General features: G+C 39.7%; 1 long non-coding RNA gene across 2 annotated transcripts in view; it reads left to right on the forward strand.

The window, feature by feature from the left end:
* Positions 1-20,604, forward strand: part of LOC117884085 — a 94,065-nt gene extending 73,461 nt beyond the window's left edge. Inside the window, exons 3-4 of one of the 2 annotated variants that reach the window (XR_004647486.1) lie at positions 1,313-1,486; positions 18,841-20,604. This is a non-coding gene — a long non-coding RNA (uncharacterized LOC117884085). Of the gene's footprint in view, positions 1-1,312; positions 1,487-16,858; positions 17,165-18,840 lie in introns of those variants that run through there. The other variant, XR_004647488.1, reaches the window with a different exon arrangement.
* The last annotated feature ends 2,207 nt before the right edge of the window (positions 20,605-22,811 follow it).

Below are 22,811 nucleotides of genomic sequence, written 5' to 3' on the forward strand. Positions count from 1 at the left end.
GTTACATCCTGGATACATTTACACACAAGACAATCAGAGACTTCCACTAAAGGTTTTTGGCACCAACTCTTACCTTCCAGCAGATGTTTTCTAAAGGTAGTTTGCCATACTTAAGTTGTTTATGATATAAAGAACCATTATTATAACAGAAGTGTGAACATGTCTTTATTTAACATGTGTAATCCTAGTTTCTTGTGACTAAACCAACCTTAGCAACAATTTTGCAACAGAAGAGAAGGGAGGTTGATTTTTTCTCACTTCAGTTACATTGATACATAGTGTTCAGCGTGATTATAATTACTCTATCATGGCTAGAATCAGATTTGGCAATCCAGTGGTGGAATATTAAATGTGTTTGCAGCATAACAGCTGAGTTTTAAACATTGCTAGGAAGGAATTTGATATGTGATCATTTCCAGAGCACAAAGTATAGTGTATAATCTATTGTTTAAGTTTCAAAAGGTAAATGATTCTCTTTTCCCAACAGTTCATTATTTACATCCCATGTGATTTCTTTATTTTAAATACTTTTGATACATCACTTGAAAACCTAGAAACTAATTGATCATGAAAAATAGAATGTGAAACTAACATCATTATTCGAGACGGAGTACTGTACCCTTTCTGTGGAATCTTCAGTTCCTGGGCATTGAACAGTTGCTGAATTGTTGATCAAATTCCACTGTAATGCTGGACCTCACTTATTAAAGACGACGGGGGCAGATTTAGTCCATTATGTCTAGCATATATTGTAGAAGATGATCCGGCATTTTGGGCTGACTTCCCATCTGATCTTACCACATCAGCACATTTGGGCCACGTTGGTACTTGCATCAGAGCATTACATTTGGATGGGAATCTTCCAAGCAACACTTAGGTGTGGTAAAAATGCTGTAGATAATTCTGACTGTGGCATTCTTCCTTTTGGGGAGAGTTTTGTGAATTATTAACAATGAAATTCAGAAACAACAAAATTTAGCATTTTGTTTCAAATTCATGAAAGTGGACCAATTTTGGCAGCTTTTGATTTGAAAACAGGATAGAAATCAAAATGTGGACGGGATCTAAACTCTGATGCTTCTGGGCATGCATTAATCTTTAAGGGAGGAGGGGTTGAATTTTTTTTCTTCAGTTATTCTAAACTGCCTACACTTACTTGTACCTTCCACTGAATTATCTGGTACTGGCTTTATCAGAGACAGGATATTGTATAAGGGGGGTGACTGGTGTGATCAAGTGTATCATTTCTTATGTTCCTATAGACACAGAGGATAAGAGTAACTCTGAGAAAAATTCTCTCTTTTAATTTTAGGCCCTCAGAAGTTATACCAACCAGAATCCACTCTCAACTACCTTGGGCATGTGCCTGCTCTGATGTCACAGATAACAGGAAAGGGACCGTGCTGCAGCATAGATCTGGAGGTTAGCGGCAAACAACCGGGAAACTGATTTTTCATTAAAAACAGACTCTTCTACTTTATGAAAGGTAAGGCATTCTTTAAAAAAATATTTTTAAAATAAATAGTTGATTGTTCACATTTTGATCAATGTTCATATTTTTGATAGAATAGAGAATCAAACCAAGTACAGTCCTGCAGAGTACAGTTAGCTTCAATATGCTGGTGTAGTCTAAATTTCTGTAAAGCCTTGAAGTCCATTAATGTTGCAATCTCTTTTTAATTTGGTACTGTGCACCACTCTTCTCAGGCTACTTGCTTTCAAATCTACATTCTTTCATTTCCATTTTTCAGTTACAACATCCTTCTTGTTAAACCTGCATTACACAGCTTGTCAGGAAGAAGATTCTTGTGTTAGAGATCAATTGAATAATGTCTACTGTTTGAGGCGTCTCTTGTTGTTTTGTCTGTAGCGTTAACAATCGTATATTGATTGATTGGAACAGTATGTATGCAAATAACACAAGTCCCAAGGCATGCTTAGTCCTTGCATATTCACAGTTTAAATATGGGTTGCAGGCTCTTAATCTGTTTCAAAAGCCTTTGCTTTTTAACATGGTATCTATTTGTTATATAATTCTGTGACTACTTAAATCTGTTATTATTTTGTGTCTCATGCTAGCTTGTATCTGCTTATTTCACTCAGAACTTAAGAGTTGCTTAGTTTGCGTTGAAGGAAAACTAACAGCAACTTTTCATATATACCGGGGGTAAACTTGGATCCTTAGTCGTACTTTTCAGAGAGATTGTATCAATGTATATACAAACAATTTCTAACATGAAAAGGATGCTGTACGATGGAGCATGGGTTCTCATCATATTTTTTTTTTATTTCCAGTATTCTAAAGACTATGATGAGACAAAATCCGTTCTCTTAGTTTAGTGTCTAGAGCAGGGAGCTTGGAGTCAGAACTCCCCATTACATGATCTTGGGCGAGTCATTTGAACAACTCTCTGAACCTCATTTGCCATTCTGTAGAATCGGTATAACAATACCTATCTCACAGAGATACTGTGAAGCATAGTTAATGTGCAAAAGCTTTGTGATCCACACATGAAAGGTGCAGTGTATGTAGTATTGCAGTACTAACTAGGCTGGGCTGATTTAACATGGAATACCATGGTACTGATAGTCATAGGAGCAAAGTTTGGCTTCCAGGGTTTATAGACTGACTAATCCTTGAGGCCAGAAAAACCTCTTTGGCTGTTCCTTTGTTGTCCTCCTTGTGTGGCCACTCTCCATGACAGTCCCACAGGGCCCTGTTCTTGGCCCACTCTTTTTCAATCTCTACAGACTTTCTCTAGGGGATAGTGTGTACTCACATTGCTTCAGTTACCATCTTACACTAGTGACTAAAAAATCTAAACCTCTCCACTGCTGATCTGTCCTCCTCCGTAGAATCCATTCTTCTTACATCTCCTTCTGGAGGTCTCCTTGTCAACTAAAATTTGACATGGCTTAACTGAACTCTCTCCCTTCATCTAAAACCCTCCTGGCTTCCCCATTTTGTCTGTCAGTATCGACAGCGCCACCATCCTCCCTGACAAAAAGCACCATAGACTGTGACTCATCTTTCACTCCTACCTTTTTTTGCCCACACAGACATGTTGTGTGGAAATCTTGCCACTCCTTCCTCATGACATTTCTCAGATCCAATCTTTGCTCTCTTTCAACATCTAAAACTCTCTTGAGTACTGAGGTTACTCCTCATTGTCCTCAGTCCTGATCAGGCCATTGGACTCTACCACAGTAGTACAAATAATAAAGAAAGAATTCACATTAACCACTACATCTTACCACTACCATGTGTAAAAAAAAAAAAACCTAAGGGGCAGATTGTATCTCGTGTATTAGAAGGGGGAGGTTGGAGGACACACAGCATGTCCCCTTCTCACCTGATCTGTGCCCCAGGGCAGGGACCAGACACAATTCTAGTCCTTATGCTCACAGTGTGTAAAGGTTGCTCAGAGCTAGTACTGACTGTTGCAATAGCCTCCTCAAAGAAGGTTTCTGCCACTCCAGCCCATTAACCAGTAGAGCTGGCCTCACTTGAGAGGACACATTCTTTATGCTGTGCAAAGGTGTTCACATGTTGTACCCTGCTCCCTTAGAGCTTCTGAAGGCATCATGCCTACCTTAGCACAGTGCTTCCTGGAACTGCCAAAGGGTGCAAGGTATCTCAGCATCCCCCATACTATGGGATGTGCCAAGCAACCCCCTCACACATACACATATGTGCTGGTCTCTGGGGTAAACTTACTTTGTCAAATATACTGTACATCCTCCCTGACCTTCTCAAATGCATGCAAATGGAGAGTGATTCCAGACCAGTATAAATAACGGGCTCAACTCTTACCCTCCATGGCCTTGCTCCAGGTATCTTGTCTGTCTTCTTTCTCCTCCTTTTTTGCACCATTCCTCTAGCACTGGTCTCTCTTCTGTGCCCTGCCATGGAATGTCACCACTGTTGGTGCAAGAGGCATGTCCTCTGCAACAGCTGCCCTCCATCTAACTGCCTCATTGACTCTTCCTTTCTGTTCAAGTCTCTGAAAACATGTTTTCTTTCTTGCCCGTCATTTCTTAATTTCTCTGTCCCTCTGGGTAAAATTCACTCTTGTGCAGAGAGTCAGCCTTACATATGTCCCATTTTGTTGTGTAAGATACTGGAGAATCTAACAACTAAACCCGAGGCAAAAACTGACCTATCGTAATCCTATATAGTCCCTTTAAAGCACAGCAGTACCAAAAGGGTTTCAGCAGAAAAGAGGTTAAAAGAGAACTCCTGTGAAATTCAATATTACATTCATTTTTTTTAAAAAACATGAGTTAATGTTTACACTGAAGGTTCTTTTCTGACTACAGGCTGAACAAGGAAGGAAACAAAACAGTTGAGTTGCCTATTTAAGGCAGCTACTTTCTCTATGGCTTTTTCTTTCCTCTGTTTAATTCCTGATACCCTAGAGATATGGTTTCCTCCTTCAGCAGAAACTCTGACCTCAAAAATAGCAAGCTCCAAAATAAACACAGCAAAAAAAAAAATCAATTGTTTCACACACATGCTAAGTAACCAAAACCGTTTCCATGCTATAGCTGGAACTCATAATCCTTTTTGGAGCTGGAAATTGGGCTTTCACTTCTCTGAGATGTAAAAATATTTTGTGTTCATACTGAATGTCACTCTTTCCCAACAGATTTGTTAGAACATAGGGTCCCATTCATCAATAATTTGGCTCCACTCTTGCCACCTTTGCAGAATATCTGCAGCCCTACTTGGCACTTAGGAATGATGCTGGGCTGGCTACATTGTGAATACTGAAGGAGACCCCCTAGCATGTTCTTACTGAAGGTGAGCTCTCATCCTGCTGATAGACATAATTACAGCCTGGAGACAGCTGGAAGAGCAACAGTTTATCAAGAAGAGACTCCCAATAAAAATATATATCTATTTCCTTTTCAGTTCCTTCCCAGGGCTTTTTTCCCTTTGTTTTAAACCTTTGTGCTCTGATTCAATGACAGAAAGGTATGAAAGAAAGAAGCAGCCCAGCATGGACTGCCCTTCTGGATTGGGTCCATGATGGTAATCCAATCCAAATGGAACTCCAGGCTGTCTCACTGCCACTGCCACTGCCTTCACTTCCATTTCCAGATGGATCAGAATTCACAGTTTATATTAAATCAATTTCCAGGAAAGAAACTTCTATCATCAAATGGTTTTAAAAGAAAAAAAAAGTACATTATCTGAATGTACCCCCTCCCAGCTGAGTTTAGTTAGCAGTTATACTGTACCTTTCTGTCAGGAGCCTGCTAAAGTTATATCTAACCCAAACAGACTAAAAATACTGGGGGGAAAACATTCAGGGGTCTGAAGTCTACAAGTTAAATCCCCACTGACCAGTACTGTAAGGGAGTATTTTGGGAATTTGGCCACTGAGCTGTTGCCTTTCTGCAGCTGCATGGAAAAGTTAATTTGGCCTTGTTTACGAATATTGATCAGTGGTCAAAAATTTCTTCTGACCTTGCATAAGAGATTGTTTTAAAGCTGAAACAGGTTCAAGAATAGCAGACTGTGGGGTCTTCAAGCATACCTCAAACCCCCGTCTCACTCACACACACAAAGCACAAAGTTAAACTCACACTGTCTCTCTCATACACACACAGCTACTCCCAAACTGACCATACCCTGGAAGTACTGAGTTCATGCTTGGGAGGTGAATTCTCTGTCTCTTCTCACATGTGTATGCCAGCTAAATTTGTGCAGCACAGAATATACTTGGGTCCTGGAATATATAATTACAAATAGAGCCTATAAAATCTTTCATTTTGATTGAAATGTATATATTGCTTCAAGTATTTTGAAGTCTCAGAAATTAACTTTAATTCAAGAGGGAACATGAAGCATTTTTGATTCAGGCAGACAGCTCTGTGCTGTTAGCTTATGGGGAAAGAGGAACAGCTAGAGAATAGGGGAGGAAGACAGCAGTTGTATACTTTTCCATCTAAGATACAGCAGAGGGTTTTTTTTATTTCATCGTATTAGACGAGTCCACTGGGAATTTATTTTGAAATGAAATATACCAAACCATTTATGATTCACAAAGGGGAGGGGAAAATAAAAGCCTTAACAATATCTTGTGTTTGATCTATTTGTCACTATAAAAATATTGACAAAAGGCAAAATAATGGCATTCATTTATCTTTATTATTGTTGGCTTGCTTTAGTGCTTTCTTATTAAAGGCAAACTCCTATTTAGATGCGAAATTAACCCTTTTACTGCTGCACAGAAATGAAAAGCTAAATCTCTGTATACAAAAATCTCTTATAAATAGGATTTTTTTAAAAAAAAACTCTAATCCAAATAATCTGTATAGGATTCCTATTCAGAAAGATGTCATGTGTCATAAGAAACTTTTTAGGGACATCAAAATATATATGGTAAAGTTTATGCAAAGTTTGATTCAAAAATATCTTTAACAAGCAACCTTCCATGTAAAATCAGAGGCATACTGTTGTTTATCTATTTGCAAAAGTAGTTCTGAAAATAAATATTTTATGGGGGAAAAGGAACATTTAAAACCTCAAATCATATGTGGGTGTATTGTAAGGGCCTGTTTTCCCTTCAACGTTAGCTCGAAGTATAGCTCAAGTGTTGCCCCTGACTCGACTCCTGTCCACACACAGATGTCTCCTGGTTGAGTTGGATGGAGTTTTAAACTCAAGCCAACTGGCCTCTAAGGGAGGATGGCTTGAAACTCCAGTGCTGCTGATGCTCAAGGTAGTAATGCAGTAAAGATGCAGCTAAAGACTACAGGCTCGAGTTTGTTTACGGCACAATTCATCAGCTGCAAACCCAAACACGCTGTGGTATGTCTATACTGGAACTGGGCGGTGTAATTTCCTGCTCGAATAGGCATACTAATACTAGCTCTGGTTGAGCTAGTGCCCTAAAAATAGAAGTGTAGTCATAGTGGCACGAGTACCAGGAAGGGCTAGTGGCCCGATTGTGTACCTAAAGTCTCAGGCAGGATCGTACTCGAGGCAGCTAGCCCCCTGCACCACCCTGGCTACAGTTCTATCTTTAGTGTGCTAGCTTGATCCGTGATAGTTTGGGTATGTTTACTCCAGCTGGAAATCACACCCTACAGCTCCAGTGTAGACATACCCTGTTTGGATCCAGTGTTGTTTGGCAATGTGGCTGCTCTAGCCTGAGTATGAGCAGCCATATTGAGAAATGGCACTTGAGCTGCACAGAGTGATTGGATTAGCTAGAGGCAAGGTGGCAACTCAAGGCAGTGTTGCACTGAAGACGAGCCCTAAGCCATTATGCTTCAAGTCATTGGCATTTTTTCTTTATTGTTGTTTCATTTACAGAGAGGCAGATTTGAGACAATTACTGCCATGCCCTAATTTTAAGGGAAACTGTTAAATTGAACTGTTCATTCCATACAAGTCCTGTAGAATACCATTAATGTAAATCAGTACTGCTGTTATTGTACTGTATTTGAGAGAGCCTGTAGCAAGTCTATAGAGAACTGTTGATGTTGACTACACAATTATAGAAGCTAGCTATGGAAAAAGTCTGTTAGGTTATTCAAGTCCATTTCCCTTGACAATGCAGGCTTGTTCCCTTTTGTACATAATCTGTTAGGTATTATATTCTCTTTAGCTTTGGATGGTGAATGAAATTCACCCCTGTGCAGAGGGGCCAGCACACGCCCTATGCACCACATAAGGTACATATGTCTTCTTTTGATAACTGAATTTCACTCTGTATGAATAAACCATCTCAACAGCCTCCCTTAACAATTATGGGAAAGTGACAGCTGTCTTAAGTCTAGCTCTCTATAGAAAAACAATAAAGAAAGTTTTGTTGCAGACCTGGAGTTGATATGTTTCTATTGATTTGAGAATCTTTTAAGTTCCAAAATTATTAGTCTAGTATTTTCCCCAGTCTGTTTTACTTGCCCCAAGCAATGAGGTTTTTACCACATCTGTTGGAGACTATTATGGTGACTAGTATATTGTAAAATATACATAGTCATTGTTACAATATTTTTCCTAATATTCAGCCTAACTTTTCCCTTTCATAATTACATTTTTACCTTGTGAAATCCTAAGTACTTTCTCTCTCACCTTGATGTTTATATCCTTCAAATATTTGAAGATTTATCATGCCACTTCATTTCCCTAAGAAATCTTTAAACCAAAGTGTGTATATATTTAGTTATTTCTAATCTCTCCTAATCAGTAATTCCTACCCGCCCCCTATTCATTTATACTTATCAGCATAGCCCCTTATCTTTGTAACCAAGACTGAGCTATAGCATAATAATTACTTACAGCATAAGGATCCTGAAAAGACGCACCTAACTTGACTCAGCTGAGTAATTCTAATTAAGTCAATGTTCACTTCAATGTCTGCCTGGAAGATCGGACCCTCATGTAGCACTTATTGAATTTTTTCATCTTCCAAACTCATTTAAAATGTAAACTATTTGGCAAGCCAACCTTGTCTGTATAGATAATTATGTAGCTCCCAGCACTGTAATGTCTGAGCTCCTCCTTGGAGAGACAGGGTGAATGAGATAATATCTTGTATTGGACCAGAGCTCTTCTTCAGGTCTGGAAAACTTACTTAGAGTTTCACAGCTAAATACAAGTCGGAACAGATTGTTTAGCATACGTAGTTAACACATATTTCAAGGGACTTGAGTAAGTTTCCCAGACCTGAAGAAGAGCTCTGTGAAATCTTGAAAGCATCCATCTCTCCACAACAGAAGTTGGTCCAATAAAAAATATTACCTCACCCACCTAGGCTCTAATATCCTCAACCGACATGGCTACAACAACTTTGTGTGAGCACCTCCTTACATTTATGTATTTGTCATCTGCACATCCACAGAACATACTGCAGGTAACATCGTGATGCTCATTTTACAGATTAGGAAATAGAGACAAAGAGTTTAAGTGATTTGCCAAAGGACACAAACGGGAATCAGTGTCACAGCAGGGATTGGAAATAGTACCCAGTCCTGTACTTAGATCCCTAGTTGGTACCATTTTCACATAAAATTCATCCCTGTGCAGTGGGCCAATGAACGCCCTTGCCACGCTTAAGACCCACTTACATTCTATACCAGCCCTCAAAATAGAACTTAAGAGGTACATAGACCTTCTGGGAATCTGCAAGGGGGGTGAATTTCACCCACAGAGAGAAACACCCGTCCACACCTGTATCTTATTTTATTTGAATTTTTTCTCCCTTCACACTCTAAATTTAGGGCTAGATTGTACTCCATGTTACTTCACTTAGAAGGAAGTCATTTGGCTGTCCTGGGATGGGTAGCACAGAGGGGAGACGTGAAATATATACGTTATACATAAATATATATATTTAAAGCTTTCACACTTCTCTTCTCCTCTGTTCTACCTACCCCAGATCAGTCAGATATCCCCCTCAACATGCAGTAGGATAGAGTACAATCTGATCCTAAATTTAGAGTGCAAAGGAAGAAAGATGTCAAATAAATTAAGAGATAGGTGTTACTGTCTACGGGTGAAGAGGAGATCTGTAACACAGATGGGGGGCTAGGGTGTTTATATATGTCAAAATCATGGACTGCATTTTGGCATTTCTGGCACCTTATTAACCCACTACAAAACCGTTGAGAGCTTCAGATGGCACTTGTGTCTTTTATTCTTCCTTTCCCCAGAAACCTGGGTAGAGGCTGCTGACAAAGACATGGTCATACATTAATGCAGCTTTTTCAGCATAGAGTTGGCACCATTAAACACTCAGCATCCACTACCCCAGGTCCTCAAGGTAGATTCCCATAGTCAGGCAATAGCAGAGCACAGGCAATATGGAGTGGCACATACTAAGTATTTAGTGGCATCCCCTATACAGTATACATATGACTAATGGGCATGCAATTTCACATTGTTTTAGACTTAGGCCACATATGTCTACAAAAGGAGTTTTATTGTGGGGAAGAGGTGATAAGAGGTCTCCTCCTTCATTATTCTTAGCTTTTCTTTTGTTCCATTGTTGAGTGTCTTGGGGAGTGGAGAGGGTTGAGATGAGCCTTCTCTCAGTGAAATCTTACAGGAACATGCAGTTTGAAAAAAAATAAAAAGGCGTTGCTTTATTAAAACAATTCTTTTAGTTGCCAAGGCAACAGTGCTTACATAAATGATGAAGAGAAAAGGAATTTATATAAAAAGATACATTAGGTTGTTATGGTAACTCTAATACTTTTGAAAATAACTAAGAAACACTTTGGGGTGGTAGTGTTGACCTTTTTATTCCAGACAATATTTACAAGTCTAGTTTCATCCCAGTTCATATATCCCAGTTCATCATTGAAATCACAGCAATTCTGTATTCCCAATAGTAGCATCTGAATTTCTGGGCGTATATGTGGCCATTGAAATCTTGCATTAGCAAATAGCATCCTGGCTCAAAGGACCTTAGTCCTGCTGAGGCTGGGTATAGAAATAAGCAGTAACAAGGCTAGCCTAAATATTTTGAGGTGGGCCTGCAAGACACTTTCCACCCCTCTTTCCCCAAGCGTAGCCAAATCCCGTATGCAATGATTGCCACATTAGGCACACATGTGGCCTCTGGATTCTGGGAAGAGCCATTGAGATGACTCCTCAGGATCTAGTACTAGACTAAAGGCTCTTGTATATTAATGGGTGATTGTTCAGGGTGTCTCCTGTGCTGCAGAAGAATTGGAAACCAGTTCTCTGTACTGGGATCTGGACATAAATGCCAACATTTAAAAATATTTAGGGACAGCTCACCAAAAAAGCAGAAGTCCGATGGCTATAAACATGGTAGCAAAATGTGGCTTATTTTATCTCTTCTTCCAGTGATTTAACAATAGAATCCAGAGTAGCTGGCAATATTAATATTCCATCCGGGCTCAAAATAGTGCTCTATCCCATTCTACCACTCTTAAAAGTACACACTGTTTGCCAGGAAAATTCAGTAAACAAAAATGAATTAACATATAATTTGTCTTTTCTTGCTTTTTGTCCCCATTTTCTGACATTCCAAGTTCGTGTTCAAACCATTTTCTCTCTTTGCTCTTTTCTGTTCTTTATTCTCTTCTTTCTCTCAACTTCTCTCCTCTCATTTTCCTTTCATATTTATATTTTCCTGTTACTAGTCCTCTCCCATATTGTTTTTGCCTCCCTTAATCCCTTTCTTCTCTTTTCTCCCTTGTACTTTTTTCGCCTCCATTCTCCCCTCTTACTTCCACCTATGTTCCATACTCATCCAAGATCCCCCACATCTCTCTAATATTAATAATACCTGTATATTCCTTTTCTCAAGTATTAAGTAATTAATGTTTCCTAACCCCCATCAGGCAGAATATTATTATCCCCATTTTAAAATGGGGGGAAACCGAAGCAGACACATTAAATAACTTGACCAAACTACAGAAGAAGTCATTGTCAGACCATTGATTACCATGAAAGTATAACAATGTATAGATCCTTTACATTCAAGACCACTCTCCTCTCATGCTTATAAACTGCCCCTTCTTACAACCAGAAGACTTCAGCTAGTCAGCAAATTAGGTGAATCAGCTTGCTGGCAGTGATGAGAAGGAAACTGTTCAGGTAGTCCCCTCAAAACTCCCTCACACACACAGTTGTGAACTGATGTAGTGTCACCCTCACAAAAACTCTGAAGAACCCCTGGCCTTTAGTGTCATGGGCCTTGAAAGCCAGCCCTGGGCAGCTGCAATAGAGTCTGAATAACATGAAGTTTTAAGGAACACAGTAACAAGCTTTAAAGCCTTGCAACTGGTTTTATTTCTAATGCTAACTCCACATTTTAAAGGGCTAGAGACTGACTTTAAAAAAAATAAAGGCTGAGATTGCCTGTGACAGTCCCGGAGTGCGAAAAATTGGGAAGAGTGGGGCCTATGAGCCCCTTGAGCCAGCTTTGCCTCTGTGGGAAACATTCAGGGCCAACTCCAGGCACCAGCGCAGGAAGCAGGTGCTTGGGGCGGCCAATGGAAAGGGGCGGCACACGTCCGGGTCTTCGGTGGCAATTCGGTGGCCGGTCCTTCCCTCCGAGAAGGACTGAGGGACCCGCTCCCGAATTGCCGCCGAAGAATGAAGCGGCCCGGTAGAGCTGTCGCCGAAGAGCCGCCGATTGCGGGGTTTTTTTTTTTTTCTCTCTTCGCCACTTAGGGCGGCCCTGGAATCATTATGCAACTCTTACTAATATAGACACGCACTTACACAAGATGTGAGGAAATATGAGCATGAGCGACACAATCTAGCTCTGATTAGCTAACACAGATAAGTCAAAAGGGTAAATAAACTGTGCCACCTACATATCTCCTTAATGTCTTAGATTTAAAACAAAATTGAGCAGTAAGGTACCCTGTTTCCCCGAAAATAAGACAGTGTCTTATATTAATTTTTGCTCCCAAAGATGCGCTAGGTCTTATTTTCAGGGGATGTCTTATTTTTCAGAAATGAAAAATGCCTTATTATCGGTGGATGCCTTATTATCGGGGAGGTCTTATTATCGGGGGGATGCCTTATATTACAACGAGAGGCAAAACTGTAAGTAGGCCTTATTTTCGGAGGATGTCTTATTTTCGGGGAAACAGGGTATTTAGATTTATGTCTTTTAAAAGGTCAACAGGTGAAACTCAATGGATTCCATTCTCAGGAGCTTGTACAAACTTTTTTCCCCCTCTGTTTTGTTCTATATGAGTTGGCAGCTGCTGAATTTTGCTTGAGTTTCAAGTTCAAAGAACCTAACAATTCTTTGTGAAAAACCATTCAAACCACTGAACTTCATTGGGCTTTGCTATGAAATCATGTGAAATCATGAGTTTCCCACACTTTCAGTGTGAAACCTTAAGTATTCTCAAAGTCCATCCCCTCCCCCCATCACCACCCTCCCAAAACTTAAATTAGGGCTAGCTTTGCTCAAAAGGTCATGGTCCTTACATAGGCGGCGAATTATATGGGCCCGTGGTGCCCATGCTCCTTTAATATTCAGGAATATGGGCCCGGCTCCACCAATGTTTGGGCTTATATTTAATCAAAGCTGTCCCGTCCATAGGACAGACTGGGGCAGCTGCTTTGTGGGGCCCCACACTTCAGGGGGATGCGGGGTCCAGGGCAGCTTGGAGGGGGCCTGGCGCCTGCAGCAGCGAGCGACCCGGCCACAGCCCACCCCGCTCTGCCCCGTCCCCACTCCACCCTTTCCCCCAAGCCCCTGCCCTGCCTATTCCCACCCCTGCTCTGCCCCCATTCCATCCCTTACCCTAAGCCCCCACCCTGCCTCTTTCCGGTTTCCGCCCCCTCCCCCAAGCAACTCCAGGAGCCAGCGGGGCAGAGCGAGGCAGGCTGCGGCCTGGTCGCTTGCTGCTGCTGGCACCAGGCCCCCCGCTAGACCCACAGGCCACCCTGGACCCCACATCCCCCTGAAGCACAGAGCCCCCAAAATGCGGGGCCTGAGGCGGTTACCCCGGTCAATCCTATGGATGGGACAGCTCTGCTTGGAACCATTCTGGGCACCACCAAAAATTATACAAATCTGATGCCAGTGGGTTCTTAGTGAACTTGTTCATGAACCTTGGCCCCGTTTCAAGGTTTTAACAAAACTTGGAACCAACCAGCTTTTCAGAATTAGCGATTTTGGTAGCAAAAGCAAAGTGGAGCTGATATTAACATAGTTTTTAAATCAGTGGTTTTAGAGATGGTTCATAACCTTTGCATGTACAGTATGTGTATTGAGCTTGGCAGGCATCCTGATCTTGGCAGCACTGCTCAAGTTCTGAAAGAGTTGTCCCACCTGTTGTCATAGCATTCCTGTGGACTGCTAGCACCACTGGAGAGATAAACGGAACATTGAAAACAAATGTCATAGGGAAGAACATCTCTTCATAAACACAGAGGGCTCTGTTGTGTTTTAAGCTACAGCCCGTGCTGGAGTGATCAGGGGTTTCACAGCAGCTGGACTCTTCAGAAGCATTCCTCCAGGGGTTCTAGTGAAGCACAGTCTGGAGTGGGAGCTCTTCCACACATTAACAAGGTGCACCATATGCTCATGCTTGATAGGCCTGTCTCCACTGGCACTGTGGACTGTGATAGCACTTCACCTCTTCTCCCTTTGCGCACCAGCTGCAGTCTGGCCCGTTAAAATCTCTTCTACCTCCTATACCTCCTGAACCTAGTAGGAAAGTTTCAATATGCAACCTGGAAATTTTTCACATGTAAATGTACAGGAGCATGCCATGTTATTGGTAGGTGTGTCCTTGCTGTACGCGAACAAAGCTAACTGCTCAGAATCCAAATGTCTTCTCCTTCCCTCCTTCTGGGGTTGTGGTCCCAGAGTTGGGTTCTTCCTGCTCGGCCAGTCACAGTAATTGATTAGACGTCTCCTTCCACTTACCATCTGGGGACATGGTCTCAAGACTCGCTTTGCTGGCCACTCTTTTTAAATAGCTGACCCTTTCCCTGCTACCTGTGTTCCAGGAACTGGTATCCAATTTTGGTTCTTTTGGACCAGCCACTTCCCCACGTAGCTAGGTCTCGCTGCCTGTCCATGTTTCGGGCACAGGCTCCTGGAGTTCAGTCTCACATCTGCTGAACCCCAACTCACATCACCACATTTTAGTGTGACTGGTTCAAGTTTGCAGGAGAGGGGAGTGAGAGCAAAACTCTTGCTTTGGCCCAGTCACCTCTGACATCAAGACCTCTCCACTCAACATGAATCACTCCTTAACTGTTCAGTCAGTATAAAAATAAACTTTAAAATATTATTTATTAAATTGTAAATCACTAGCAAATAGAAGCTTTTGAAAAATAATTATCCAAAAGGTCTTTTCCACACAACGTATGGTGTTACTGTTTTTTTAAATGTTAAGGTACACTTATCTAAGTAACATTAACCCAGTCATGTTGTTCATCTGGTATGGTTAAGTGGGTCTGAGTAAAATCCCTTTAGCCTTTTGTGATTTATAGGAGAGTGACAAAAACACAGTTTTCTCAGTTAAAAAAAATTTGCACCTTTTTTCCTGAGGGAATAATGCAAAAACGACTGAACCTTTAAACCTGAAATTTGGCCGGTACATAAATCCTTAATAAGTAGCATGTGCTTTGCTAGGTTTCCTAAAGATTAGCATATTTGCTCTTTTGGATTCATCAATTGCTGTACATATTAACTCTAGTCAAAGTCTGGTAGTTACATAGTTCCAGACAATGAAAGTGTTTCCTGGCTTGTAGATTTTATGCTTTTAAGAGCTATGATATTGGCTTGGTCAGTGTTTTTGTTGTGCAGGCTCATTACCCATTAGATAGTTTAGCTCAGATTAAAAACTATCGGCATGCATTGAGAGGGGTTCCATTGTTTAAAAATGCATTTGCTGGTTTTGGTGAAAGTGTTTTAAAAGCTGTGCTGAAAAATGTAAAGTTCCTTGAGGTGTAATAGAAAACATTAGCCTGGACTTGCAAAGGAAGAATGTGGTTAAGATTATAGTGACTGAGTCACTGTCACTGGGTGGTCCAGAACCCATATGCCATACACTAAATTTGGAGCTGGGCATGGCTAAAATAGGTAGAGAACCGAACTCATGTAACAAAAATATCCAAGAAGGGGAACCCAGACTGTACTGTACCTGGGCTGTGGGAGGGTGTTTTGGTGGAGATAGGAAGGGCATAGTTGTTTTGGGTCTTTACTTAAGTTTTGTTTTAAATTTACCTCAAATCAATATAAAGAACTTTTTTCGAAGTCTTAATATTTCCTGTCACAATCTCGTTTTGGCTCCTCAGATTGGTTGTTTTCTTTCAGTGCATTTTGGTTGTTCTGTTTAGCTTTTAATGAGACAAAATGTCTGCCTTGCTCTCACCGCCATTTTGTAGCTGATTGGTGGATAAAGAAGACTGTGAGAAATAGAAAATAAACAGCATGGCATGGAGGAGATTTCAATAGGAATACAAAATCTGCATGTTTTATTTAGATGCTTAATTGTTGCCGACTGGCTGCATTTAAACAAGCGACTTTACAGTATCTGGAAGAAGACCAGCTCCCGAACTCGAGGAGCTGACCTTGGGTAGATGCCATCAACTGTTCTTTTCTGTTGGCACAAATGTGCTGCTGGCAGAATCTCCCTGTAGCTGTAGCCTCTAACCCAGCTCTGAATCAGAACCTGCTTACATCGCACAAGGCCACCAAACTATGTCATTCATTCTGAATATTATTTGCAGCTTCTTTAATATCCAGGATTTCATCTACAGAATGTAAGATTTTTAAAAATCAAAATCCCCAAAATAGCTGTAATTAAGTTTCTTTCATAGAGCAACATCCGGGAGTGTATGTGTAATATTTATGGAATTCTATATATATTGTTTAAAAAAATAGTGCAGTTTGAGTTTGCTGCAAGCGTTTGTCTTTTTCAGTCTCACTCTAAAAACGCACAACAGAAATTAAAAGGGCTTGTAAGAAATCGTTACAGTTATCTTACGGACATGGCATTTAGTGTGTTGGGAGACCAGTGAGGAATCAATTTAATGGCATTTATTTGCTTCCTTTATAAACCATTAAAAAGCACCTTTTGCATGTACGTGGATAAGTGGGAGGATGGTGAGGGATGCTTTACATGCACAGTAGATGCAGATACAAAGCTTTTTAAAATTCTGCCATATCTTAATAATAGTAGCTAGTTACTCCCAGTATCAGTACAGTACTTCTGTTTTTAAAGTGGAATCAGTCAATGAATCATTTTTATGTAGTGGCCCTGAGTGCCAAACACCTCAGAACATTGTGTGTACAGTAATAAAATAAAGCACGTTAAACTAGTTCTTCGGGGATCACTCTTTTCCTTTCTCTTTCTCTCTCTCTCTCACATACACACAATAAAGACTCAGAGCTGCAAGCAAGATTTGGAATTATGTAACAGGGAGTAAATTCACCAAATGAGGCAGATTGCCCTGTGAAGAGAGCCAGTAGTTTCCTGAGAGGAGGGGCACAAAAATTGCAACTTTGTGTTTTGAAGGTTTCCCCGGAAATACAGTATGTGCAGGTTTTTTCCATTCAGATACCAAGCTTTCATTTAAGAAAAGAATTAATTAAATGGAATATTATTTATAGCCATCTCCATTGAAAAGATGACTTGCCATGGCTACCGTAGCTGCCATGTAAGCTGCAAAAAAAATTTCAGAAAATTGTTTATATTGTTCAAGAACCAGGGAGTTAGGGGATTCAGATTCAGTTCCTGACTCTCCCCCAAACTTTACGTGATTTGCCCAAGGTCACATGGAATCACAGAATGCCTCAATTCCCCATCTGTATAATGAGGAATACTACTTGCCTAGCAGAGTTTATAAATTACTTTGAGATCCTCAACAGAAGATGCTACAACAGTGCAAATTATTTTTATTAAAGTTGTGAACTACATCTCCCATTTGTTTTAATTAGATGTTGACTTCAAAGGCTGGTTAGGATCACATTTAAATGCCAAGCATATCAAGTAGCACCATACTCCAAAGAACAACCAACGACAATGAAATGGCATTTCTTTAAATATTGTCTTTATTGTCACTTCCACACTCGTTTTATCAAAGATGAGCTTTCACTTTGGCAGCCTTCTTCACAAATTTACCCTTCCATACTAGGTAAATCAAAAAGAGATGTGGATTTTGACACAAGCAAGGAGCAATACGAGACAGTGACATGTTGCCACTAGCCAACCTATTTAGGCACTGATCATCCAAAGAGCTCCACATGGGCAGACTTCTGCATCTGCCCAGAGCTCTGGTGAAGAGATCCACCTGCACAGAGTGCTTTGCAGACATGAAGCCTTAGACTGTAAACTCTTCTGGACAAATACCATACTCCCCTTTGTATTACTTCTCTCTTAAATGTCTAGCATGCTGTTCATGCTATACAAAAAAGTTATATCCTGTAACTTTAAAAACATTTTTCCCCCTAAGGAAGATTCCTTTTTTTTTTTTAAGAAAAGTTTTTGTAGTAAAAGGGGGAAATGGTTAATGTGTTATGAATAGACGTTCCTCAAAAAGCTAGGTTGGTACAAGGAGATACCAAATGTAAACTGTACACACCCCCAAACTAATCTGTAAATCCAGTACTTTCTTCTTCTTCAAATCCCTCCTCAAGAACCACTTTTTCTGTAATGTCTACAAGAAATCAGCCTGCCAGTGATGCCTGTGTTGAACAACAGTCAGTCATGACTGATTTTAATTGTTTATAAAAGGGAAAAAAAGAACTTTCCAATTATTTAGAACCCACAAGTTATGCAATAATGTATCTTTGTATCTGTGAGATCTCCTTATCAGTACCCTCATCCTCCCTTCCCCATTCCTCTGCATTGTTTGTTATTCTCGCTTGTCACTTACGCCCCTGCTTAACTTTACTCACACAAGACGTCATGTCGAGGACAGTGTAATACTCACATAAGTAAAATACATTGTCATTTGCAGGATTGGGGCTTTGGTTCATCTTATTTCAAATTAGATTGAAAAATCTCACATCATGGACCCATGTCTTTCTGTGCTTGTCCAGTGCGTACCACAAAGGGGCCCGATCCTGATAGGGGCTATACAAATAAATAACAACTTAGACATGGTCAGCTTTAAAATCTTTATACATCTCTCATTTGCCTACTTAACATTACCACTGTACTATTTCTCTACGCTCAGCATAGGGATTATTGTCTATTCCCTATACCAGTCATGGGGATTTTCCTGAATACTATGGTAAGGTAATTACATGCAAAGAGAACTGTAAAGATTTTTATAGTAACAACTGTATTTTTTTCATTCAGATTTTTCTCACTCACTTCACCCAGAACCTGTTTCACAGTATCTGTACATTTGTTTTTCAGCTACATCTTCCATAGTTGTCTCCTGCGCAGAACATCAACCCAGTAGTACTTGAGTCGAATTTACAAAACCAATCATATCTGAATGCTTTCAAAATCAGACGAGCTAGTTCTTCCACCTCTAGATCTAAGAAGTCTCTCCATTTACTATCCTATCTTCCCAGTAATTCTAACACGAGAATCTGGATCAATGTTCTGCCCAAAGTGAGGGAAAGACTGTAATTTTCCATACTGGGAGAAATCTGTAAAACTGTCATCTAGTTTCCTGACAAGTTTTTTCTGACACCATCTCTGAAAGAATGTTTCATTCTCGAATATATATGTGAGCAGGTTTGCAGAAACTTTTCAGAGATTTTGATGCTTATAATTCATTTGTATTTCACTCCAGAGTCATTGCTGCCAGTGGATCTTTATAGTTCATAAAACCTACATGCTTGTGTTATAATAGAAAGTGCCAAGCTCTTAATGAGGTATGTTTTAGTATGTGTTTTGGAATTAGTCATACAAGTTCCATGAGTTGCATGCATCAGTGGCAGTGGACAGTCAATTACTGTGCAGGACTCCAAATGTTCATTCTGAGCCTTCTCTGAAAGGATGGTGTTGTGGGGGTAACAGGGCTATGGCACTCAGTAGGTTAAATTACCTTTGAAATGTTCAGAGGTGCTATTTTTACAATGTTGGTCTTTTTAAAGTATGGTATATTTCTAAAGCTACATTGCAACCCCAATTATTCAAAGGTCTCAGGGCACATGCAAAACCTTTTAGATAATCCGTACAGAGAAAAAATGTAAGTGTGTTTATTTACTTATTTTCTTTATTGAAAAATGCTCAATTTTATTTTATCCTGGCTTTTTAGGATTTTTCAGTAAGAATGTTTTATTCTGGATGAAGATGCAAGCAGTTTGGCTTACAGCACCCTTTTTTGCTGTTACTTGTACAGTATTTAGAAACTCAACAGGCTTCTGTTGATCAGTAATGGGCAGGAATGTAAGCTTATGCCAAGTGAATAGCTGTCTTTCATTCCTTTCTCATACTTAACGGCAAAGTGTCAGAAATAATCATCTCAGTTGTTGAAACAAAAGAATACAATACCCGAAGTAAGGCTTGGTAACATTTAGCAGCAGCATCTGTGTTAGATTTTGTGTGTCGATAACCTTTTTTTATTGGAGGGTGGCGGATTGTTTCTGATTATTCCCTTCTTGGCATGCATGTGACCCAAGACATGAATTTAAAATATTTTGAATGATGTGAAACCCAAGATAAACATCAACTTTAGAGGTCATTGCCACTGTCTCATAGATGTTAAATGTATGTAAACCATTTAACAAAGAGTATTTGATATTTTTGGTGCTAGTTCCCTTCCCTACTTCCATTGGTCCCAAATATGCAAACATGTTTAACACTTGAATAGATTATTTAAATGTTGTGTCTTAGTATCCAAATGCAGTTATGAGGCTGATGAATTTTCAGCAATCTACATAGTATATTGATACATATCGAGATGCATTACATAATAAAAAGATGTTGTACTGTAGGTCTGTATTTTATTGGAAAAGAAAATACAAACCCACTACTTGTACTTTCTTTAGTACAATATTCCCCTTGTTTATTTGGTGCCATCTCACTGTAAGTAATATGTAATTTATAATTTACTTACTGCATCATTCATCTCCAGTGCAACTAGTTATAATCATGACAGTCTATTAGTTCTCTTTCCTTTAACTCTGCCTAGCAGGTTAATTTCCATTAGTAAGATCCTGCTTTTTCTTCTAGGAATTAACAGCCAGGTGAGTTTTGTAACAAAGAGTAGTTATGTGTTACTTAAAATTTTGATTAATAGCTAGACAATAATTTAACTCAAGCTATGGTGTTCCCCTCTTATCATTTATTAGTTTGAGAACTCTCAACTTTTCACTTGTTTTGCCAGCTATTTTTTTTAAAAACAAATAAGGGGCTCTGTCCAGCAAAAATTGTCCAGGGCCACAGCAGAGCCATGCAAGTCCCAGGTTTTGCATTAGACCAACCTACTGCATATAGAAGAAAATGTCAGCCATCTATGGAAGACCCATATTGGCCTGCTGTAAAAAACCCAAAATAGAAAGGTGGCATTAGAAGGGACCCAGGGGGTCTGATGGACCTTTCTGCTGAATTCTGGTGCCTGCAAATTCAATTGATTTTTTTTTTTAAAGAAGAGTGTTTTATGAAGTGCCAGACTCTGGTTTATATGAAAATTAATTTGGAAATGTAACTAATTGTACATTCACATGTCTCCTCCTCTAGACAAGTTAACTATACTTTAACATTAACAAGTTGACTGACTCTTCCATCTGGCATATGTGCACTTAAGGCTTTCAAAACAATTTATAGAAACTGCATTTGTGATTTTTGTAAGCACCCCAAATGCATTGGGATTAATATCCTCAGCAAAACAAGCACTACCAGAACCCCTCTAGCTACATCGTGGATTCCAAGCCCCACTTTTCTTGAGTGGACATAGATTTTTAAAAAAATATTATTTGTTTGTTTTATAACACCCTCCCTCCCAATGAAATCCTATGTTGGCGCAATGTTGAGGTTGGATGCTACAACACATAAAAGTCAGGAAATGCACCATAAAGTCAGAGTATGGTATTAAAAGTATTAAATATATTTTCATGAACACAAATAGCATGTGAAAATAAGTATTAAAATATACATCTATCAACAAAAACAGAATATGAAAATGTTTCTTATGTAGCGTATGGCCGAGTTAATATTGCTCAAGGGGATTTTGACTTCCATATTTCCTGGGTTTTGTGTGTTTAAATGTTCAATTTGAACATTGTATTGATTCTGGAGATATTGTTGGCTGTTTTTTCTTTGGTTTAGGACTGTGTCTTTTCAGCATTTCCCCATCCCCACCCCCACTTCTCCACCCCCCATGTATTTCACAGGCTCTCGTTTCTGGCTGTAGTAGAGCAAAAAGAATTGTTTGATGTTTGGAACCTAGTTAATTTTATGGCCCATTTTCACAAGAAGATCAGCTTTTATTCCCCCCACCACCCTTTATTCTAGACTCAATTGTCAGTAAGGTTTACTGAGCAAAAACACTGGAAGTATTATGGGAAGAAATCTAATCAATGCAGCACTAAGGGACAGTCCTTCAGAATCCTCCCTAGTGGCTGTGAGCCAGACTAGAGGTTACTATGAGGTTACTCTGTCTGACTTTAACCAAAATACCCATCTACTTCTGAAAAGACTGACGGCAGTCTAGTACATGTGTAACAGAAGCCTCATTAATATAAGCTCCCAGTATATAGACACCTGTTATGTTAGCCCCCAGCACAGAGCCTGTGCTTCCTATTTTAAACACTTTGCATGTCCGTCTACATTCCCTTCTGTCTGCAGTTGCTCTAGTGTGGTACTGCAGAGCAGCTTGTATGTGATACCTCCAGGGAATGTAGAAGGAGGCTAAATAAAGTGGCAGCAAACAGATGTCAGTGGACCTTGCCAAACCCTAATTTTCAAGTCAGATAGTTTGAAAGCTTCATTGACTAACCCAGACTTTGTGATTCAAAAGAAACCTCATAAATGCATAGCCTTATTAAGTATGGATTTCTCTGACATGCCTGCTCCTTTATCAGGTGTCCATGCAGGAAATGCCGTTGACATAAACTTGCATGGCAGATTTATCCTATTAACTATTTATTCATCTAATTGGCAAAATAATCATTATTATTATTTTCCTGTTTCTGCATATGATAAATTTAATTCCTCCAACAGTGAGACTCCTTTGTAAAATATAGCCCTTAAGGCTGTTCTATGATTCAGTGATGAGCACTACAAATCATTCAACAGTAACATTACTCCAAAGTAAACTGTTTTCCCTTTTGTAAAATATTTGTTCAGTACATTCCAGAAAATGGGTTTAACTCAAAAAGAACCATATATCTCCCCCTTTAAAAAAAAAAAAAAAAAGAGGTTCTAGAATAATA

Source organism: Trachemys scripta, chromosome 1 (assembly GCF_013100865.1).
Source record: "Trachemys scripta elegans isolate TJP31775 chromosome 1, CAS_Tse_1.0, whole genome shotgun sequence".
Taxonomy (NCBI): Eukaryota; Metazoa; Chordata; order Testudines; family Emydidae; genus Trachemys; species Trachemys scripta.